The sequence below is a fragment of the Aphelocoma coerulescens genome, chromosome 3 (assembly GCF_041296385.1).
Source record: "Aphelocoma coerulescens isolate FSJ_1873_10779 chromosome 3, UR_Acoe_1.0, whole genome shotgun sequence".
NCBI classification, from domain to species: domain Eukaryota; kingdom Metazoa; phylum Chordata; class Aves; order Passeriformes; family Corvidae; genus Aphelocoma; species Aphelocoma coerulescens.
The window spans coordinates 47,316,303-47,336,626 of NC_091016.1; the positions used below are offsets into that span (position 1 = coordinate 47,316,303).

The 20,324-nt window shown below is 39.9% G+C and overlaps 1 long non-coding RNA gene across 1 annotated transcript in view; it reads right to left on the minus strand.

The window, feature by feature from the left end:
• Positions 1 to 19,039, minus strand: part of LOC138108050 (uncharacterized) — a 108,348-nt gene extending 89,309 nt beyond the window's left edge. Inside the window, exon 1 of the long non-coding RNA XR_011149845.1 lies at positions 18,990 to 19,039. This is a non-coding gene — a long non-coding RNA (uncharacterized lncRNA). The remainder of the gene's footprint in view (positions 1 to 18,989) is intronic.
• Between the last annotated feature and the right edge of the window lie 1,285 nt (positions 19,040 to 20,324).

A 20,324-nucleotide genomic window follows, 5' to 3' on the forward strand; every position in this document is an offset into this window, starting at 1 on the left:
CCTACAGGGAGGGTTAGAGAGACCAAGGTACCTTTTTTATGACAAAATATTTTAGATTGTACTCATTAACACTCCACTATTTGCAGACTCTCATCTTCATAATATAGAACTTATTTTTATTAAACTGGCTTTTTAGTAGATTTGCTGCAGCAAAACCCAAACTAGAACAGCCTTTTCCACAAGAAAGCAAGAAAAAGTATTTTTGGGCATAGTGGAAATGGGGATTGAAATTCAGACAACATAAACCAACCCACACTGCTTGTTTTTTGGAAGGCTTGGTTATTCCTGTGTTCAGGCCCTCTTTGCTAAAACTCCTTTTTCTTAGAAAAAAACAGCAAATAAAAAAAGGTGAAACCTAACAAAAATAATACAAATCAACAAAAAACCCAACCCCAAACCCTCAATGACTATGTTATCATTGATTATTGACCATAGTCTGTCTGAACTCTATCTGCCTGTGTTACTGGTACAGATTAATGATTTGACAGATTACTGTTTAACCAATATCAAAATTATAATCCAAACCAGGTTTGAATTTCAAAATCACAGCACAAAGTTATGTAGGTGTCCTCATTTTGTTTCTCAGAGCAGCTAAAGGTCAAGTCAATAAAAAGTCAAGCTGACTAGTATGTATTGAGATAATATTCTCCTTAACCTGTCACAAGATCAATAACTGGTGTCATTAATAATTTCCTAGAACCAAAGAAACTAACACTATTATTCTAATAAGAAAGTAGAAAGTATGTAAACTTCTTGCTGTTCCTACTTTATTAGATTTGAAAGTTTTGAATTCAAATCAGTAAAAGAAAATAGCCTAATGAAATCAAAACCCAAATATCCTGTTCCTATCCAGAAAAAAAATGACCATTTGATTAATCATATTTTGGAAAGATATAGTACTTTTTTCAGAGTTTAAAATATAACACTGAAATAAAATGGGTTTTGCAATAAGTTCATTTAGTGATTTTTAAAGTTATAAATATGTGAGATCTTTTATATTCCCTTAATTCCTAAACATTTAATCTCTGTTGGTATTTTTTTAAATCATTGCAAGCTGTCAGAGAAACACTATGGACCTGATTCTCCAACACTACACTTCTGTAGAGGTATAAAATTATAATAGAAAAAAAATAGATATTAAGCAGTAGAACATCAGTCTTAGGAGGTACTATTCCTTTCCTGTTTCCTTTGCTTGCTGTTTAAAAGCCCAAAAAATAAAATCTCTTATTTCCCAAGTGTGAATGATCCAGGTTGGTCCAAGCCAGCATGCAGCCCAGCTAAGTGCTCACTCTCTCACAGAAGATTCTGAGTTTTGTTTTCTGTATTGTTCACTTTGCTTCAGCTAAAGGTCACACAGGAGTGGCTTGCCTACACTTAAAAAGACTTCTCAGGAGAGCTATATGGGCCAACACTGCTGGGGAAGACCAAGTTTTACACCGTCAAAAGTTTTCTTTTGATAATGTAACCAAAAATAGTCCCTCACATGGCACTGGTCGCAAAGAAAGAGGCAGACTATGAGTGTCTGTAGTAGGACACATATATGCATAGTTGCATCACTTAGGCATACAGCTTTTTAGGTAGTAGTTTAAACAACAGACGAATTCTTGTAATGAATTCATGTGAATTCATGTGATGCCAGAAAATCACAAAACTAACAACAAACCAGCTTTACAAGACTGAAACTGAAATTATATATCTGGAATGCAATGGTGTATAAGACTCAAAATAATGCACAGCAGCCCTGTAGAAGATTGAAATGGGTCTTCAGTAAAATACTTTTGCTGTAGATTACAATCTTTATCATGAGATTCTGAATAAGCAAATATGAAATAGGGAGAGATGAAAGATGATAAATACATTGTATTGAATACTAAAAAGAGAAATGCGCTCTCTGCAATAAAACAAGGTCATCCAGAAAAATAGCATAGATGAGCTAAGTCAGCCTTCGGGGAGCCATTCAGATTTGGTGCTACTACCATGTAATATTTTGAAGTCTTGTTGTTTTTTTACAGGCTTGACAAGCATTAAGGCCTTTCAGGCAAAAATCCCAAATCCACCACCCAAACTCTGTCAGAAAAACAAGCAAAGGAGAGACAGCTCGGTCTGGCAGGCTTGTGGGTGATATACAGGCTGTGACGTAGCATCACTCTGCACCAGGACTATGGCATCTAAAATAGCAGTATCAAGTTCCAAGATTTGATTTCACGTTTGCCAGACGCAAAATGGAAGTAGAGTTGTGCAAAAGCTATTTACTCAGACAAAACTTTGATGTAGCTAAGAAATCTGTCTAAAGTTCATTCAAATATGGTTATTAGTTTTATCCACTCCAACACAAAGCTGCTTTTACACATTTACATAGTATTTGATTTTAATTTTAAAATATTTTCTTTAACTATTTACTTAATTTAAACAGAAAGACCAAAAGAATAAAACCTAAAAATACTTCATGTCAAGCCCACAAAAATGTAGTCATTACCACTAGTGTGCTGATATGTTCAGCTCTGACTGGTTCCAGACCTACACCTGTGTGTCCAGACTCTTGTGATGACAGAAATTGATACTTTAACAAAATTTCAGTCTATCCTGAACTCAAAAATGGGATGACTATTTCCATTTCTAACTGGAATGAGAGAGTTTTCCAGTTGTGGTAGCCCAGAAACCATAACCACCAGTCATAGTTCATATTGCACAAGACAAAAATGGAAGATTCAAACAAAAACTCATACCCAAGGGACCTAAGAGACCACTGAGAACAATGAAATATGTCCTGCACTAGATTTACTGTAGCTGGGTTTTAGTAAAGCATTTGATATAGGGATTCTGCCTTACAATCTTAATTCAAATTGGCTTGGATATGAGCAGAGTTACATGGACAATAAATTTTTTGAAAAAATCTGTAAACAAAGAGTAGTGATTAATGCTACCATATGAAGCTGGAAAACTATATAGTATAGTGATATAGAGATTAATGTTCAGCAGAGCCTCTTAATTTTCATCTATGTTCAGACGATGGGCAGTAAGTACCATTCTTTTAATATACGTATGCATCTGTAATAAATATGTGTACTCACAGCCACAGAACAGCAAATTCACTAGTAAGAAATCTGGAATATAGAGGTCCAGAAGGCAAGTAAGGGCAATACTGAACACTACCATAGAAACAAATTTCCAATGCTGTGTTAGAGCAAGAGATGCAACACAACCTGGGGATGCATGTACTGAAGTGATACACAACCCAGCAAACCAGGGAAGACTGGTCATGATGCTCCTGGAATATCACATTCAGTTCTTAGTATCTAATACTGACAAATTAGTAGTAATTCAGAGAGGAGAAAAAACCTGCTGCCTAATGATACTAATATCTAGGCCACGATTCCACTGAAGTCAATGACAGGCACCTACACACCTTTGAGGATCAGGCCCTCAATCTCATGTAGAAGGATTTTCTTATGAAGAAAGATTAAACGGTCTAAATACGAACAGCTCAGCTAAGCTCTGACTAAAGGGAGATGTGATAACTGCTTATAAATATTTGAAGGGTATAAACATTAAGGAGGGTGATGAATTATTTAGATTGGTACAAGGGATATAACAAGGAGTAATGGGATGAAATTAAGAAAGTGAAAATTTAGGCTGCTCCCTGACAACGAGGTATATTTCATCTGTGAAATAATTTACACTGAACATCATGAAAAACTTCTTCTGTGTGAGATGTATTAACCTGTTATAGTCTTCCAGCAGTAATGGCAGAAGTCCCATCTTTTGGGGACGGCTAAATTTAGATGAAACAAAGTATAGGAAAATGACTAGAGGATTACCTTGCAATGGCCAGGAGGCTCTCTGGATAAGTAATAAATTTATTTCCCTAATTCAACCTCTCAGGCTCCTGTTAGCTTTTCTGTGCAAGAACACACATAATTTCCAGCATCATCTCTGTAACCCAGTAAAAGAGATTGCACAATCTTGGGAAGTGGATACAGTTTGTTTAAGAAGGAAGGAATCATACTCACACCTTTAATTACAAGTGTACAGCAAGTACAAGGTAGAACAGTAAGTGTCCTGAGGGAAGCACACCAGCATTTGCAAGTAGCATTAGGACAGATTAGCAGTGAAGACATGGGGGTTGGGGGTAAAAGGGCTAGCTAGAAAGTGAACTTGTACATCTCAGAAATGCCACTCAAGAGGCAATCTCATGCCTCTAAAGTCATCATACAAAATTTTGCACTTTCATTGGTTGGCTGGTATCTGTTCAAGCATAAGTGGAATCTAAGTTAGAGCACAATCTTGTCCAGTCACAAAATAGTCCAGTGCTGTGGAAAAGAGGGACTGCACTAGCCCAAGAAATTTCATTCCAACTGCAGAAAAAGAGTTTCAAAGTCTAAACAGAGCCTCCTTCTATCTCTGCTAGCAGTGCTCAGCTATTACTGCAGTTTGCAAAGTTTTTTTCACTCTCTTCACAATGGGTTCACCATCATGGCATCATTATTTGTTATATCAAACTTTGGAAAGAATTCAGCAAATAGCCTCTTAGACAGACAATAATTTATCATTAGGCTGTTTAAAAAGCACAACAGTACAAGAAGCCAGGGTATCTTAGGAACACATGGAGGGGAAGATATAAAGTGATTCTGGTTGAAGAATCACAGTCTGTGTTGGATGGTGTGGCAAGATTTTGGTAGTGGGTTATGGCTGCAGGGTTGGCTTCTATGAGAAGCTTTAAGAATTTCTCCCACATCTGACAGAGCTAATGCAGGCTGGCTCCAAGAAGGAGCAGCTGTTGGTCAAGGCCATTGATGGGATATAGCACCTTTGGGATAACATATTTAAGAAAGGGGAAAAATCTTGCACAACAGCAACTTCGGCCAAAGAAGAGAGGGCTAAGAATCTGTGAGAGAAGCAGCTCTGCAGACATGAAGATCAGTGAAGGAGGGGGAGAAGGTGCTCTTGGTGCGGAGCAGACTTCCCTGCAGCCTGTGGAGCAGACCATGGAGGAGGAGTTGTGCCCCCCCAGCCCATGAAGGTTCATGGTGGAGCAGACAACCACCTGCAGCCTGTGGGGAAGACCATGGTAAGGAAGGATGAGCCTCTGCAGCCCATGGAGGTCCACGGTGGAGCAATGTCCACCTGCAGGCCGTGGAGGAGCTCATGCCAGAGTAAGTGGATGGCAAAAAAGAGTCTGTGAGAAGCCCACACTGGAGCAGGCTCCTGGCAGTACATGTGGATCCAGGAAGAGAGGAGCCTACACTGGGTCAGTTTTGCTGGTAGAACTTGTGACCTTGTGGGGGTCCCATGCTGGAACAGGTTGTACCTCAAGGACTGCAGCGTGTGGAAGGGCCCTACAGCAGAGCAGCTTGTGAAGAACTGCAGCCTATGGGAAGGACTCACATTGTACAAGTTCATGGAGAACTGTCTCCTATGAGAAGGACATCACACTGGATTAGGGGAAGAGTGTGAGGAATTCTCCCTCTGAAGAGGGAGGAGTTTCAGCAACAACATGTGGTGACTTACCACAATGCCCATTCCCCATCTGCCAGTACCAGCTGGTGGGGAGGAGATAGTTAAGCCCAGGAAGAAGGGAAGGATGGGGTAGAAGGTATTTATAAGTTTTGATTTTATTTCTCGTTATCTCACTCTGATTTGAATGGTAATAAATTAAACTAATTTCCCCAAGTCAAGTCCATTTTTCCCTGGACCATAATGGGTGAGTGATCTCTCCCTGTCCCTATCTCTACCCTTGAACCTTCTCTCCTCTGTCCAGCTAAGTGATAGAGCAACTTTGGTGGATATCTGTTGCTCAGGAAGGATCAATCTGCCACAGAGAGATGGGAAGAATATTGATCTATTTGAATTCCACTGTAGGAGAAAAATGGTTCCACTTTTAAATAATTCCATTACTTTATATAGTCAATTTAAATGGAAGGCAGTAATAGCGTATCTCAAGAATTCATCTTTAAGAAACACATCCTGAAATTTTAACGTTCTTAATAGTCTCAATTTTGCACTGTACAAGATAGGGAACTATAGCAGGAGGATATCTCACATCAACTCTAACACTTAGGTTAGCTCCCTGGCATACAAAAAGGGGCACCTAGGACCCAGTTTTAAAATATGTGTATTTGTGTATGAACTGATTTTTAATCGATTCTCTAGATGCAGCATTTTCAGGACAACAAAGAAACTTTAAAGACTGGCATGAATTTCTAGCAACTAAAATGGTCACAGGCAAGTTTCTGTCCTTATTAGAGACTAGCAGCAGAACTCAAATGACTCAAATCATATTTGCTAACTTAGAGTGCTGCCTACTAAGTTGCAAATGTGCCTTTCTCTACCAAATCAATTGTTGACCAGGCTAAATACTTCTCACTTTCTGATACCTGACAAACACAAGGCAGCAATGCTACAGTATAAGGACAGTAGCCAGTACTCCAGTCTAATTAATCTTGACTGTACCATTACCAGCAGTTTGCCTTTCAACTCTACTCTTCAACAGGTAGTCAAAAATTTTTGTGCTTTCTTTCTCACTCCAAAGAACTTGTGGACCACAGCCACTTATTAAATACAAGTTTTTCTTTCCTAGAATTTCAAGGAAGCATGTTGAGGGAGACACATTTGAAATTAACTCCATAACATTTCGTTAAGACCATATATTGCAGAAAGAAAAGCAAGCAAGCCTGCTAAGATTTTTCTCCAGACAATGGGCACAGTTACAGTAGTTTTTTTTCATTCTACAGTAGTCATTCCTAGCCTTGTGATCTCACACAGTATTTTTGTATTCAGCTACATATGCATTCAAATATCGGATTCAACCACACTTATATGAAAAAAACTGTTCCCAATTCATTTTTATGCAGTCCCAGAGAAGTCAATGAGTCAACTTCCACTCTCAGTTGTATCTTCATTAATCCAGAGAACTTAATTGGTCTCAGTGGCTTTGCTCCAGAGTATGGAATACACCTAAGCATAAATTCATAGCATATAAATCAGGATGGAACAATTCCTCCTGCAGTAAACAGTGAAATAGAGTCTTCAGATCAATTTTATGACAGCTTTGCATGCTTACTTTATGACTTCAAAGCTTGAGAGACCAACAATAATGTTCAGCAGATTTTCTTGATTTTCAACCTACATTCCACAGAAACAAACCAACCACTAACCGTTCATGCCAGCACAGAAGAACAGCTAATGATTTATTCTAAATGTAGATTGTAGAAAGTAGGACTAGAAGGGACCCTAAGTTCCTATCCTGTTCAACCCCTGCTCCAAGACAGCCTACTGTATATAAATCCATCATGACAGACCTCTAACACAAGTTAAAAAACATCTGATAATTGAAATTACACAACCTTGTTAAATAAAATCAATTTCAGTGTTGAACTGTCCTTCCTGCCAGAAATCACTTAAGCCCAAATCCACAAAAGGATTCCATATTTAGCAGTAGGATTAAAGTGGGATTTACAAGTCCAGAACTGAGGTCCCCAGACTACCTGCCTTACTGTCACCAACTTTAGAGGTACAAGTCTTTTCTACATCAAAGTTCCCCAGATGTAAGATTTGCATTTGCTTGCACAGAGGATCCCATTTTCGGCAAGGCTGAGTGACTCTGTATCTGGTTCATGTTTGCACCATCCTGGAGTCAATCAAGAGGAAAGGCAGATGGAGAGTGCAGGAATTCAGTCTAGAGCATGTGCCTTTGCAACACGATCAGATCAATTCTTGAAAACCTATGGTGTCGACTGCCACCTTCCTTCAAAATGAAAAGGACAGAGAAAAGAGAAAAAAGCACAGCACTACAGCACCTCCTCTCTTTCTACTTCAATCAATAGTTAAAGCACTCCAAAAATCATAGTTTTGGAGATTCATTTGCAGTTTCATTCTTCCAATTAAAAAAAGCACTCACCCACCAAGGTGATTAATCCCAATGCTGTTCATTCACTTCCATTCAACAGGTTGGACAATGTGCATAATCAAAGTTTTCTAAAACCTAGCACTAACATAAATGATAATATAACAAAATTTATAAAAAACCCATTTGATAGATCATTATAGAGGCTCTTTGAGCAGCCAAGGGCCTAAAAACTGCCTATGGGACGCCCGGGAAGCATTTCACTTTTGTGATCTGCAACAAATATTCGTGGAATGGGTTAGTGACTGAAATGAGCACTTGGAGAGAGATCAGCTCCTCTGTGGGTCAGAGAATCAGAAGATGTTGTTAGCAGATTGTAATGACCCAGAATATTTTACAGTCAAGTGTGGCGGCACAACTGGCTCCAGCCATTCTGTCTCTTGAGAAGAACTCAGACAACCAGCTGTGATGGCAGCAACCCAAGTTTAGCATGTAACTTTCAGTCATGGTGAGAAACCATGATTCCTTTGTTCTGCTGTTTGCATGTTTTCTCCCAATTGGTTAATGTTTTCCCCTCCCTGTTCTAGGTATGAAGTTATGTATATTCATATCCCTTCTTTAATATGTATCAGGTCTAGAAAGTTCTTTGTTCCTCGATGCCCCATTGCATCCTTCCCTAAATCCTGCCTATGTGTTGTCCCCATTGGTTCCCTTGCTGTCAACCCCACCTACTTGCCTTTATCCCATTGGTTGAGATCCCTTTCCCCACCTATTGTACTCAGGATAAAATCCCTGGACCCTGCTAAAAATTCATCTCTTTGTCCCTGTCCTGGAATGAACCTAAGTGGAACACCCCTGGAGACTCCCCTTTTTTTCTTCTTTGCCTTCATTCCAGCAACAGGAGGAAAGCTCCCTTGGGTGAGGAGCTCTACCCCTTCTTTTTGTGTGTCTCAGCGGGGATTGCCACCTTCCAGAGGGGTTGTAGGTTTGACCTCTGGGCTTCCTTTTGTTGGCAGGCAAGGGGAAGACCCCCCTTCAGCTTACCCTAAGCTGCAAAAACCCCTCAGTAAAGGTATTAGGACTCTCTTAAAAGAATAGGACATGGGTTCATGACCTCCAAGGCGCATCACAACTCTGAACTTTCCTCTTCCCCACCCATAGTGATAAGTGATCTTTTCTTCAAGTGCTAAACAAAGGACCCTGAACTCCTTTTTAGTTTCTGTTTCTGGGGAAGTTATTGGGTTTTTTTGGTTTTTTTTTTTTTTTTGAAAGGAGTCATTTTTGTACTATTGTATTTCCATTATTCTTTCAAAGGGCACTTACTATTAGAACCAATTCTATACAGTGAATTCCAAAAATGGCAAAGAAGTTACTTGTAAGCAAATAACAACATGATTAATTTTTCTCCCACCTCCCAGGGTGTATAAGACAAAATTGTTGCTGGTGGATAGTCTCTAGAGCGTACAAGCTCTTGGTAAGGTTATAGATTCCCCTGCCGCAGTCAAACACCTAAAACATTGGTGTTACAGCACAGGGAGCTATAGCAGATTTCTTGTTCTGTGCTTCAGTCAAGTCTGTGTGCTGTGGGCTCTGTTGTAATGAAAGTTTCAGAAATAAAACACAACCAATAAAAATACTAGACTACGTAATTATTAAGAAAGATAATTAAGAGATCGATTTTAGATCTAAAAGAAAATGCTAATATTAAAAAAAAAAAAAATACTCCTGGAACTCCCAACTTGTGTACAGAGACACAATGCCTAGCAGCTCACCCTAGCTGATAGTGGGAATGTTTCAACACAGAGCATTGATTTCATCCATATTATATTTAAAGACCTAAGCACCATGTGAGGAATTGGCGCTACAAACAGCAAAATCATAACAGGGGCATAATAGGCACTTCTGCAAAATGATGTGGACCTTTATCATACACACAGATGACACATTTATAATAACTATAGGCAGATACCTGCAGGTCCACTCTGTGTGCTCTTTTCATGTTCAGCTTCCTAGAAAGTTTTCAGTTTCACCCACAAATAAAATCATGCCCTCCTCCTGTTTCTTAGAAGCCATAGATATTAGGGGAAAAAAGGTTTTTCTCTTAATATGTTTGTCTTCATTTCAGACTCTGTGAAAATTTTCTCACATCATTTTTAAATATCAGATAAAAGTAGCTCCCTTTAGATAGAAAGTTTTAAATTAATAGAAAACTATATTTTTTTATTTTACTTTGTGCAAACTTGTGTTAACAATATAAGATATGACTTTCATGCATTAGTTAGTGATTAACTATGCAAAATCAACAGCCAATCAGTCCAGACAGAAAAAAATATTAAAGTACTAAATATTTCTAAATATTTAGAAGGACTAAATATTTCTCTGTTCTATGGATAATTATTGGTCTAATGGAGGGAGAAGAAAAAAAAAATAAGAAAGCCTTTGCCATATTTCTACAATGCATGAATAATAGGAACTGTGTCTAAACCTCACATACAACCTTAGTTTTAAAAAGAAATCAAACCAAAGTAATAAGCTGTGGTTTTGATTGCAGCTAACACTTGAGTCAGTCAGTGGACAGCAAGCTGATCAGGGTATCTTCAGACAACAGAAAGTGTTTTTTTTTTTTATTCCCTTTCATAAGTTACAAGGATGCGCCAGCTTGGAAGAATCACTACAGCTACTAAGTGATGAAAAAAAAGAAAACCAACTGAAAAATTCACCATCCACTGCACAGGGCAATCATGGATACGACCAGTTGGGTGCCTGTCAACTGCCCAGCGCTGTACTGGGCTTATGTTCAGTTTAGGAATTAAAATGAAAAAAATTCAAATTCCCCATCCACAAACTTTCACTTCACAAGAACACCATGCTTGTTCTCCCACAAAACTTTTAAAGTGAGGCACTGACAGGGCTTGGTCTTTCTCAAATCTTTATAGAGGCTGTTTTCCTGGAAGGAGACTACAGTGAAGCACTGATTTTTTACACCCACTCTGCCCTGGCAGCAGCTGAAGGAGCTAAGTAGCTGTCGGCATTAGGGATAAATCCTAGAAATGCACCTGACCCATGAAGAGGTCACCCCTGGGAAGAAAACAAAGCTATGAGCAAAACACTGACCTGGCAGCTGGGGACTTAGGGTAGCCCGATCCCAGCTCTGCCCTAATCTCACCGAGAGAATTTACTCAGCTCAATGGCACCAGCTTTGCCCTCTTTCCTCACCTCTGTGGGAATAAAAGCGATCGCTAATTACCTGCAAAAGATAGAATGAAACAAAAGAACTGAAAACTACCTTTTAAACACAGGATTAAAGTAAAGGGCAACACAGCTTGAAGACCCATGCAGCAAATTAGACACACATTTTACCTGGACAATTGCTTTTGATTTCTGCAGACTAAGTTTGCCAATTAAAAACGAACCAACATAAAGAAACATTTCTAACTTTATCACTGGCAAGAAAACCATCCTGGCATGAAAACAAAGCACTCTTGTTTCCCAGCATTTCTGGTAGGGGTGCTCCAGGACTTGTCTTGCTGTTCAGGTATTTTTCAAGCCACCAAGTGGAGAGCACTCGGGCGGGGTTTTACCACTTGCTGCCAGTGTTTCCCTGAACACCAAAGAGCAAGGAATACGATGGCATTCAAACAGGGATGGCACTGTAGTTTGAGGAAGCTCCCTGCTGAGCAGGAATAAGGAACACTGAACACTTGTGGGAACAGCAATTAGATATGGGGAAGAGGTAAAACTGGAGCTGTCCCCATCACAGCAGGGCACAAACTGACAACTACTTGTAGCAACCCACTCAGCAGCAGATGGCTTGGAAGCAGGTGGGTGTGGAGACTGGAAAGTACCTTGTGTATATAAACCAGTATAGGGAATTTGGGGGTTATTTCACCCAGTCACGGCAGTAGTGAAACATCCAAGTAGCTCATGACCAACATGAAGACCTCAATGTCCTTCTTCTTTCCCAGAAGCCTGTAGTAAAAGGAGTGATTTCTCATCTAAACACAGCTTCTGACTACTGCCACACCATTATTTCCTAGTGGTTCACAACTATGAAGTGCTTGGCGTGTTTCCAAGACATGCACATGAGAGTCAAGAGTCACTGGTTTTACAGAGGAGAGGAGAATTTGAGAAAAGGGAAGAAACAAATATTAAAAATACAAAAGGAGAGAGCAAAAATGACATGGATCAGAGAGAGGAAAGCACAGGTGGGGAAGAAGAAACAGGTTCAGAAGACAATTATGGTAAAGATGAGGGAGTAAAGCTAGGATTGGGAAACCCATAAATGCACTTACCAGAAAAAGAATAAAGAAAATGGAATCATTCCAAGAGAATTAAAAGGCTTTAAAAATCAAATGAGAATGAGGGGCCTGCCAAGCTACATTCATCAAATATTAAGACACATTTCACCATTATTAGTCAAATTTATTCAACAAATACTATTTGCTGCCATAGCTGGTCAAGTACTCTCCAGCAAGTACACTGTTAAAAAAAATACTAAGTAAAATAATTCAATAGTCTATCCAGCTGCTATTTATCTAGTTCTAGCACCCATTCCAAAGTACACTGCATTAACACAATTTGTTAACTGGAATGAGTGTTGTGACAAAGAGAGGTTAACTCTTTGTAGCTGAGCTACATATGGGTGCTATCCATAGGAATAAGAAAAGGAAGCTGGCAGCACTACAATTAACTACCCTACCCAGCAAACAGAACATAACCAGATTTTTCTTTCTTTAGATTATGCAGGCATAAGTGATTTTCCTCTTGTGTAGTAAGAACAGTCTTTTGCTTAGTAAGTGTCAACTTTTGACACCCAGATTACAGCAATTAAACTCTTTTGGTGCTAACTTCAAAGTTGCAGTTACCAGCAGGAAATTAACTTCTACTCTGTTTAAATACACTGGTGCTTTGTCAGATTATCCTTTTCCCTGTTATTGGAAGGGCATGTGATGAGGTAATTTTCACCTCAGTACATACTCAAATCAATTTTCACACTGTTATAGAGCAGCATGTTTTCCCCACATACCATGTTTTCCATCCCAAAATATATAAGGAATGAAATATGAGTTCCTAATAGATTTTGTTTAGGGAACATTATTACTTCTCTGAAATGAACTATGTTAAAAACTGAAGAGATACATTAAAACAAAATTTGGATACAAGGTAAAAATATCAAATATTAGGAAAATGCCACATTTAATGCTCTATACGTGACCTTACTTTAGACCTCTGGTGTATGTATGTACAATACAATCTTTAATAATGCAATTGCATAGGGAGTTTCCACACGACCCTTCCTTCAATCAGAGCACAAGCTGGATGTTGCTCTGGGACTAAATCAGCTATTCAATATTTCTTTTCATCCTCTTCATTCAACATGTAGTCTCACCTTATTTACTGCATAACATCCATTCCCTGCCCTGAATACCTAATTATTAATTTCCTCATGGGCTTTTGTGTGGCACTCATCACTGTGGTATCTGATGTTTCACAAATATTAATGAATTTATCTTCCAGGCCTGTGAGACAAGCTGATAATATTTTCCTCAATTCACAGCTGGTGAAAGGGGAATAAAGACCTTGGGAATCACCTGTGACCAGAGAGAGAAGTGGGGGGCAAAGACAAGTTTAGACCTGCAGGTCCCCAGATTCACAAAGCCAGACCTCATTCTGACAGACTTCATTGTCTTGCTGGCAGAAGGACTCACAGACTGCACCTCACCACAGTCACAGCTGCCTGTGCTCAGCACCCACCCAGGGCAGACATCCGTGGCTGTGGCTGGTCCAGGGAGCACAGTGCCCAGCTATTAACTCCTGTAGCCTTTCCCACATCACCACATGCCTAACTTAAAGGCATCTGCTTGAATCCAGCTAACTTATTTTGTTGTGTTAGATTGAAACTACAGTCCAGAACTTCTGAGAGAAAAATTGGGAGAGCAATTTATCACTAGACAGCAGTAAATCTCAGGAGCCCTCCATTTGTTATACAGGTTCGCTGAAATGTCTGATTCTGGATCCAGATCCTCAGTGCCTCCTGCTTCCCATAATAAAAGTCACTATGCTAATTCTCCACTTGCTGCCTGGCAGAATTAGAAATGGATTCCCATAGCTTCTTTGCAACTGGTACCTTCAGACAAATACAGCTGGGGGCAAGGAGAGAGAAAGTAGATGCACATATATTTAGGGAACTGAGAGTGTAGGTGAGGAAATTCAGAGTTGAAGTTATCCTCATGGTTATTTTTGTCCTTTTACTAAAAGAAAACTGCTGTTAGAAAAACAAAGCAAAAACCCAATCTTCCAATGATCAACTTAATGTCATAGGCAGCTTTTATAGTTTTGCAGATTTTTTCCCCTCAAAATGCTGTTACTATGTCCTATTGAATGTATCTATTATATACAAAAGAATTGATTGTTAACCCTGCTTCTGAGCAACCTGGACTAATTTAAAACTTTGCAGGACAGATTCTCAACATAAAACTCTTCTGCCTTTCCTGCTTTAGCATCATAAAGCAAAACAAAGGTGAGTTTAACTATGCAGATGAGGTCTTTGAAGTTTCAAATCCCTTTTATCAGCCACTCAGAGAGTGTAGGTTTTGGAAAAAATGTGAGCAATTTAGGATGTATGTTGACTCCAGTGACCTCACCAGCCAGCAAGAAAACTTTTCACAAAGGAGAATTTTTCAAAATAACAAATAATGCATTCCTGACTACCTCAAATGGATCCAAATGAGCAGAGCACCCAAAAAATACTAAAAAGCCTGTCATGAACATTACAGCAAGCATACACGTATACTCCTGCACAGGCAGAGACCATAGATGTATTTCATAGAGGCAATGCATTAAAGACGTCAAAGATCACTGGGGAAAACAAACAAAACCCAACACACAGAGCTGAAACAAGGGATTCTTCCTCTAGCAAAAGCCTGGCTTATTTCTACACTCTCAAGTTTACTGCCTCACGCAGGACAGAATGGAATCTCAAGAATTAGTTCCTCTGATAAACAGCTCACCTTTCCATCAGTCTGACACAAAGTGCAATCTCTGCCCTAAAAAGCCAAAATGCTCTGTGATGGAGAGAGGAAGGAGGAGATGTGTCACCCAGGTAGTGATGGCTGGAGACAATTTTCTAGCAGAGACCCAGAGAAGGTATTATGTCTTCACGGGGTGCGAAAAGCATTTCTTTCAACAACCATACAGAGGCTCCCACAATATTTTTGTCTCCCCCAGGGAAACCCCGTGTGTGCATAGCCATGTATTTTCCTTATACAGGCATGTCCATGAGGAGCACTGCTGACACTGCAAGGGGACTCCTTCCCCTCTGTGCCATAGAAGACACATTTTATCTGTCCTTTCATAATAGGACATGTGGGAGGGTCACTTGATAGCTCTCAATCAGCTCTGAGCACCCCAGGCAGCAGGCCCACATTATGACCAGAATGACACGTGAGCTGCATGAGCTGGGCTTCAAAACCGCATCAAAGCACACGACTGTCAGCACCAAAACTTTCAGCAGATCCAGCAGTCACTGGATCAGACCTGGAGCATTTTCTCCCCCTCTTTCATCCAGAGCATCCCAGTGCCTGGCCCTAGGGTCCTTCAACCCCTTAACCTGAAGCTGTAGAGGTTTTTTACAGCAGTTTCAACTATGAAGTCATAGAGACATTTACTTTTTGTTTCATCTGGGAATATGTTTTCTACCTAAATGATCTGGGTAATTAGAGAGCTTTATTTTTCCCCAGCCAAGTATTAAATTTCTTTCTCATTTCCCAGCTTCATCTCCACCTACTACATTTAATGTATTTCCAGGTCAGTTCTCATATAGCTCTAACAATTTCTATTCTACTTGTTTAGGAAAATCAGCAAATAGCATTCAGCCAGCTTGCTCATGCTACTTTATAGCTTGCTGTGGTCATTCATTTTCAGCTGAACTGTGTGTTCAAGATAAACACAAGAGAGGTGCTCTGTTTTAAAGCTCCGAGTCACTCAAAAAAATCCACTGGATCTGCTAGACTCTTCTTTCAAACCAAGTACTCTTCAGAAGAACTCCACCAGCAGCACTCTGTCCTCCTTTATTCCCATGTCCAGGGAGGCAAACACCCCTCTGGGTAGAGGATTTTCTTTTTTTAATTATTATTAGAACAAAAAAAAATCTCATCTATACAACAAAACTTCCTTTGAAATATCCCCTCCTGTTGCTGAATAAGTAGCTAGTCACTCACCCATCCAATCCCACACCCCCACTATTCTAGTTGATGAGGGGCAGAACATCCAGGCTTCTCTACTCTTCCAAGAGGAAGGTGGTAGAAACTCTTGTGTCCCTCCTTGCTACCTTTTTTCTCCTCATCAAAAACAAGAAGACAAGTAGGCAACCTCCTTTCCACTTTCCCAATGCCCCACACAGAAACAAAAAATAATTTTACTTTTTAACCATGTTTTTGTATGGAGTAGAAAAACAATATAAGTTATGGATGACCCAAGCACATCAACCATCAGATTTCATTATACTGAAATACCATATCAGCTTGTTAGTTGGGATTTTATATTGCTTTTTCTCACAAAACAGAGAAAAGTTTGCTACCAGTTGCCCATGTAGAAATGCTAGAATTATTTTCTTTCAGCAAGCAGACAAGTATTTCTCTTCTTGGGAAGTTTCTAATTAAAAGTTAGGTTTCTCTCTCTTTTCCTTTTGAAAGTACCATAAATTATAAATAACTGACTAGTCATTCATTGTTTCTAATGCAGAAACCCAAATATACTTTCTCCAGTTTTTTCAACTTTGCTGTCAGGGACTTTTTCTGTTTGGGTTGGGAGGAGACAGGCTGCTCAAGAAATCTGATGAAACCCCAAGACTGAAAATGCTATGTCCCTTACCTACATGAAGTACATTATGAAGGCAGCTGCAACACAATCAAAGTCACCACACAGTATAGGCTCCCTCAAATGATTTTCCCAGTGACATGGTGGAGGTTTTTTGAGCACAAGGTAATGCAGTGTTCATGCTAGCTCTGTCCTGGGCCTCTATGAAGCAGATGCTGTCAATCATTTCAGGCTTTGTTGAATTGAATGTAATGACTGCAATATGGTATTTACAGTTTTCCAGCAAAGGTAAAGCTGAGACAGCCAGTGCATCTTACTGAGTAGAACATTAGACTCTCCTTGACCTGTGCTGGGGATTTGAAAGAGCTGGCTAACTACACTCTGGTCATTAAGAATTTGGGTTTGTACTGTACTAAACATTCTACCACCAAAGAATTAAAGGCTTCAGCCCTTATTTTAAAAACAAAAAATATAGAAAATGCACAATATCATCAGGTTTTGGATCCTGAAACTACTGCCACCATGACACATCTTATCATCAGACGCTGGAATGAAGTAGTTGAGAGAGGTACAGAAAGCTCTCTCCCAGCTCTACACCATCCTTGTGTCAGCGAGACTTGGTTGGTACTAATAAGTGCACTATAGCCTTTTACTCTGGATTCAAACCAAGAAGTAGCAGTGGATGTAAATATGTGTTGACAGAAATGACCAGTCACTGAGTGTTCAGTGAGGAAAAGCATTCCTAATTGCAGATGGCTCATCTTACACCTCCTCGTTGTGCAACACTGAACTGGCAGTCCCATGAGAACATTCTTGGTCAGGGGATTTCGGCACCTCTGCATCTGGCAGAGATCAGAATAATGAGCAGTGCAGGCACAGGAGGCTTGGGAGTCACATCCACTCTGGTGCTTCAGCCTCAGGACTCCTCTCATCCATCCATGCATCCATTCTCCCAGAATCTGCTTACAAACATTTTTCCTGACACTGTCCAGAAGGGATGCTCCATACTGCCCTGCCTCTCTTCTGGACTCACATCTGAAGTATGCACTTTTCCCCATATCCTCCATTACAACTTGGTGGTAAGAGGTGGGGTTGCACTCTCCTTCCTTGTAGCAGCACCTGAAAGTTCCTTGCTCACACACCATCCTTCAGTGCTCTTCATATTCAGACTTTTGAGTATTTCTCTATGCAACATTACAAGGATCCACAAACTCCTTTTAACCACTCCAAAATCAAGGATGAGAAACCCACCATCTGGGGTGAAAGAGATTCCTTTTTCCTCTGTTTTATAGCCCCCATTCCCTTCTTTCTTTTGCTGTCCTTCCCCTGCCTGCCCAGGTTTCTCCCCACCCACAGCCTTCATACCAGCCCTGTGCTCTTATCTCTCTTGTTCTATGGAGAAGTTGCTCAAAGAATTTCTGACATGTGACAAAATAGTGACTTTGCTGGGCTGGCGTGCTTAAGAATATGATAAAAATTATTTGTAATGTAGTTACAACTATAGTAGTTGCACATTGTCAGCTCTCAGCTCCCTGGCAGAGATGGGACCTGAAGCCTTGATTTGGCAAGCGTCACTACTTTCACTTAACAGATGGCAAAACTTAAGCTACAACTTGCCTGAATTCAAGTGTTTTTTAAAGAAACAGGAAAAAAAAAAAAAAAAAGACAAAACAGATTTCTTTTTTTAATTCACATGTTTTTTTCACCTTTCCTTCTTATAAGCACCCATTTGTCTCTAGGTGAGATGTGGATTCTGTCACAGAAGCAGACATACTACTACTAGAAAAACCTGGGGAAGAGTTCCAGTTCCCACTGTATGTACTCCTGACAAAACAGCGCCCAGAGACCAGATGCTCCTGCTTTCAGGCTCTCTCCTTACCTTGCTTTAGGTTAAAGTCAGCTCACTAGAATAAAATTGTTCAACATGTTATCTGCCATAGAGGGTAGCAAAGCCCTCTAGCACCATCCCACTCCTGAAAGGCAAAAGCCTTGATTAAACAATGCAAGCTTTTTGGCACTGCCCTTTTTCTAAACTGATTTTTTTCTATTGTTTTTAATGGAGTAACAGCCCCCTAGCACCACACACCCACCTTAGAGATGACCAGATCTTGAATTCACTCTAAAGGTTTTTACTTCTACACTGTCTGCCCTGCTCCTGCCCACCTCCACCTTCTCCTCTTCATGACAAGGATTTTTAGGGGGACAATGGTACAATTGTTCTGACAGTGCATCATTTCCCAGCTGTGGGAAGCTGGAACAACCTCTGATTCTTCTGTCTTAAGGTCTGCTGTTTGTACACTTTGCTCTTCTACTCAACCCATTGACTTACCTCCCTTATCTTCAATCTATAATTAGCAGAGATTAAGGAAGCTGACTTTCTGCAAAAGGAAACAAACAAAAGAGATCAGGGATGAGTTGAAGGGTAGGGGGGGAAAAGTAAAAAATCAGTACAGTCTCCCTCTTTAGAAGGTCATCCCAAGGAAGGGCAAGAGTAAAATCAATGAATTTTGGCTCAGCAGTGATGGGAGTCAATCCATCAGGCAAACTGATGGCAGCCAGTCAGGCTCTCACAGACACCACCTGTCGCTGCCAGCAAAATGTCAAATTTATGAATTCATTTCCATAGCAAGATAGCACTCCCCCAGGGCAGCGCTGAACAGTTTCACAGCTTCTAGAGCAACCTACTGAGCAGGGAGAGAAGAGACAGCTCTTCTTCCCCACCAAGGCAAGCTGTATTTTAAAGGAATGGAAGTATGGACCACAGCCAGAGTCACACTTTTTTTAGCATTTGGTTTCTTTAAGCTGGGGTCCCTAAATCAAGATGCACTTAAGGCATACCCCAGTTTCTCATTTTTGCATCATTAACAAGAGTGAAATGTTACACCTGTATGTTTCTCACCCCAGAGTTTAATTTCACTAGCTGCATCAAATCCCTCACAGGTGAAGGTGACCTCATCTAGCTACACCCGTGAAAATTTATCCCATATTCACTATAGTTCTAGCTCCTTGTTAAGAAGAGTCTTGTCATGGTAGGGCTGATTGCCTTCAGTTATTCGTCACTGAAGACAGCGGTGACAGAAACTTCTGTGAAGTTCTCTGCTCACCCACACAGAGACAAGCACTTATCTTTCCAGCACAACAAGTGGAAGAACCCTGTATTTTTTTCTTCCTTTCTACCTTTCATCTATCTTCATAATGTTATCTGGGTGATATTCACTATAAGACAGTGTCACCAGAATCTCTAGAAGTGACAAATTTTTAGCTCAGAAATATTTTCAAGAACCTTATTTTAACTGTTTTGAATTGGAAGCATGACAGACTGAACTGAGATATAGGAGAGCAGATACTCCAGTTGCAACATGAACTTTAATTTTGTCCAGTTAGGCATATATTAGATCTTTAGAAACAGTTTTTAAGTTTAGAAAGATGTCAAGCTGGGGGAAGGAGAGCATAATCCTTGACTAAAAACTTAGGGAACACAATTTAAATTGATGCCAAAGTTTTGATTTAGTAGAGCACTTGGCCCAAATTCTCCAAATGTTTCACACTTCTCTACTTTTTAAAGGTATAATTCCACCATTTAGGTTCCTCCAACATCCTCAGAAATCATAATTTACCAGCTGTCTAACACCCCAGATTTTCTAGTTCCAGCAGCCCCCAAATT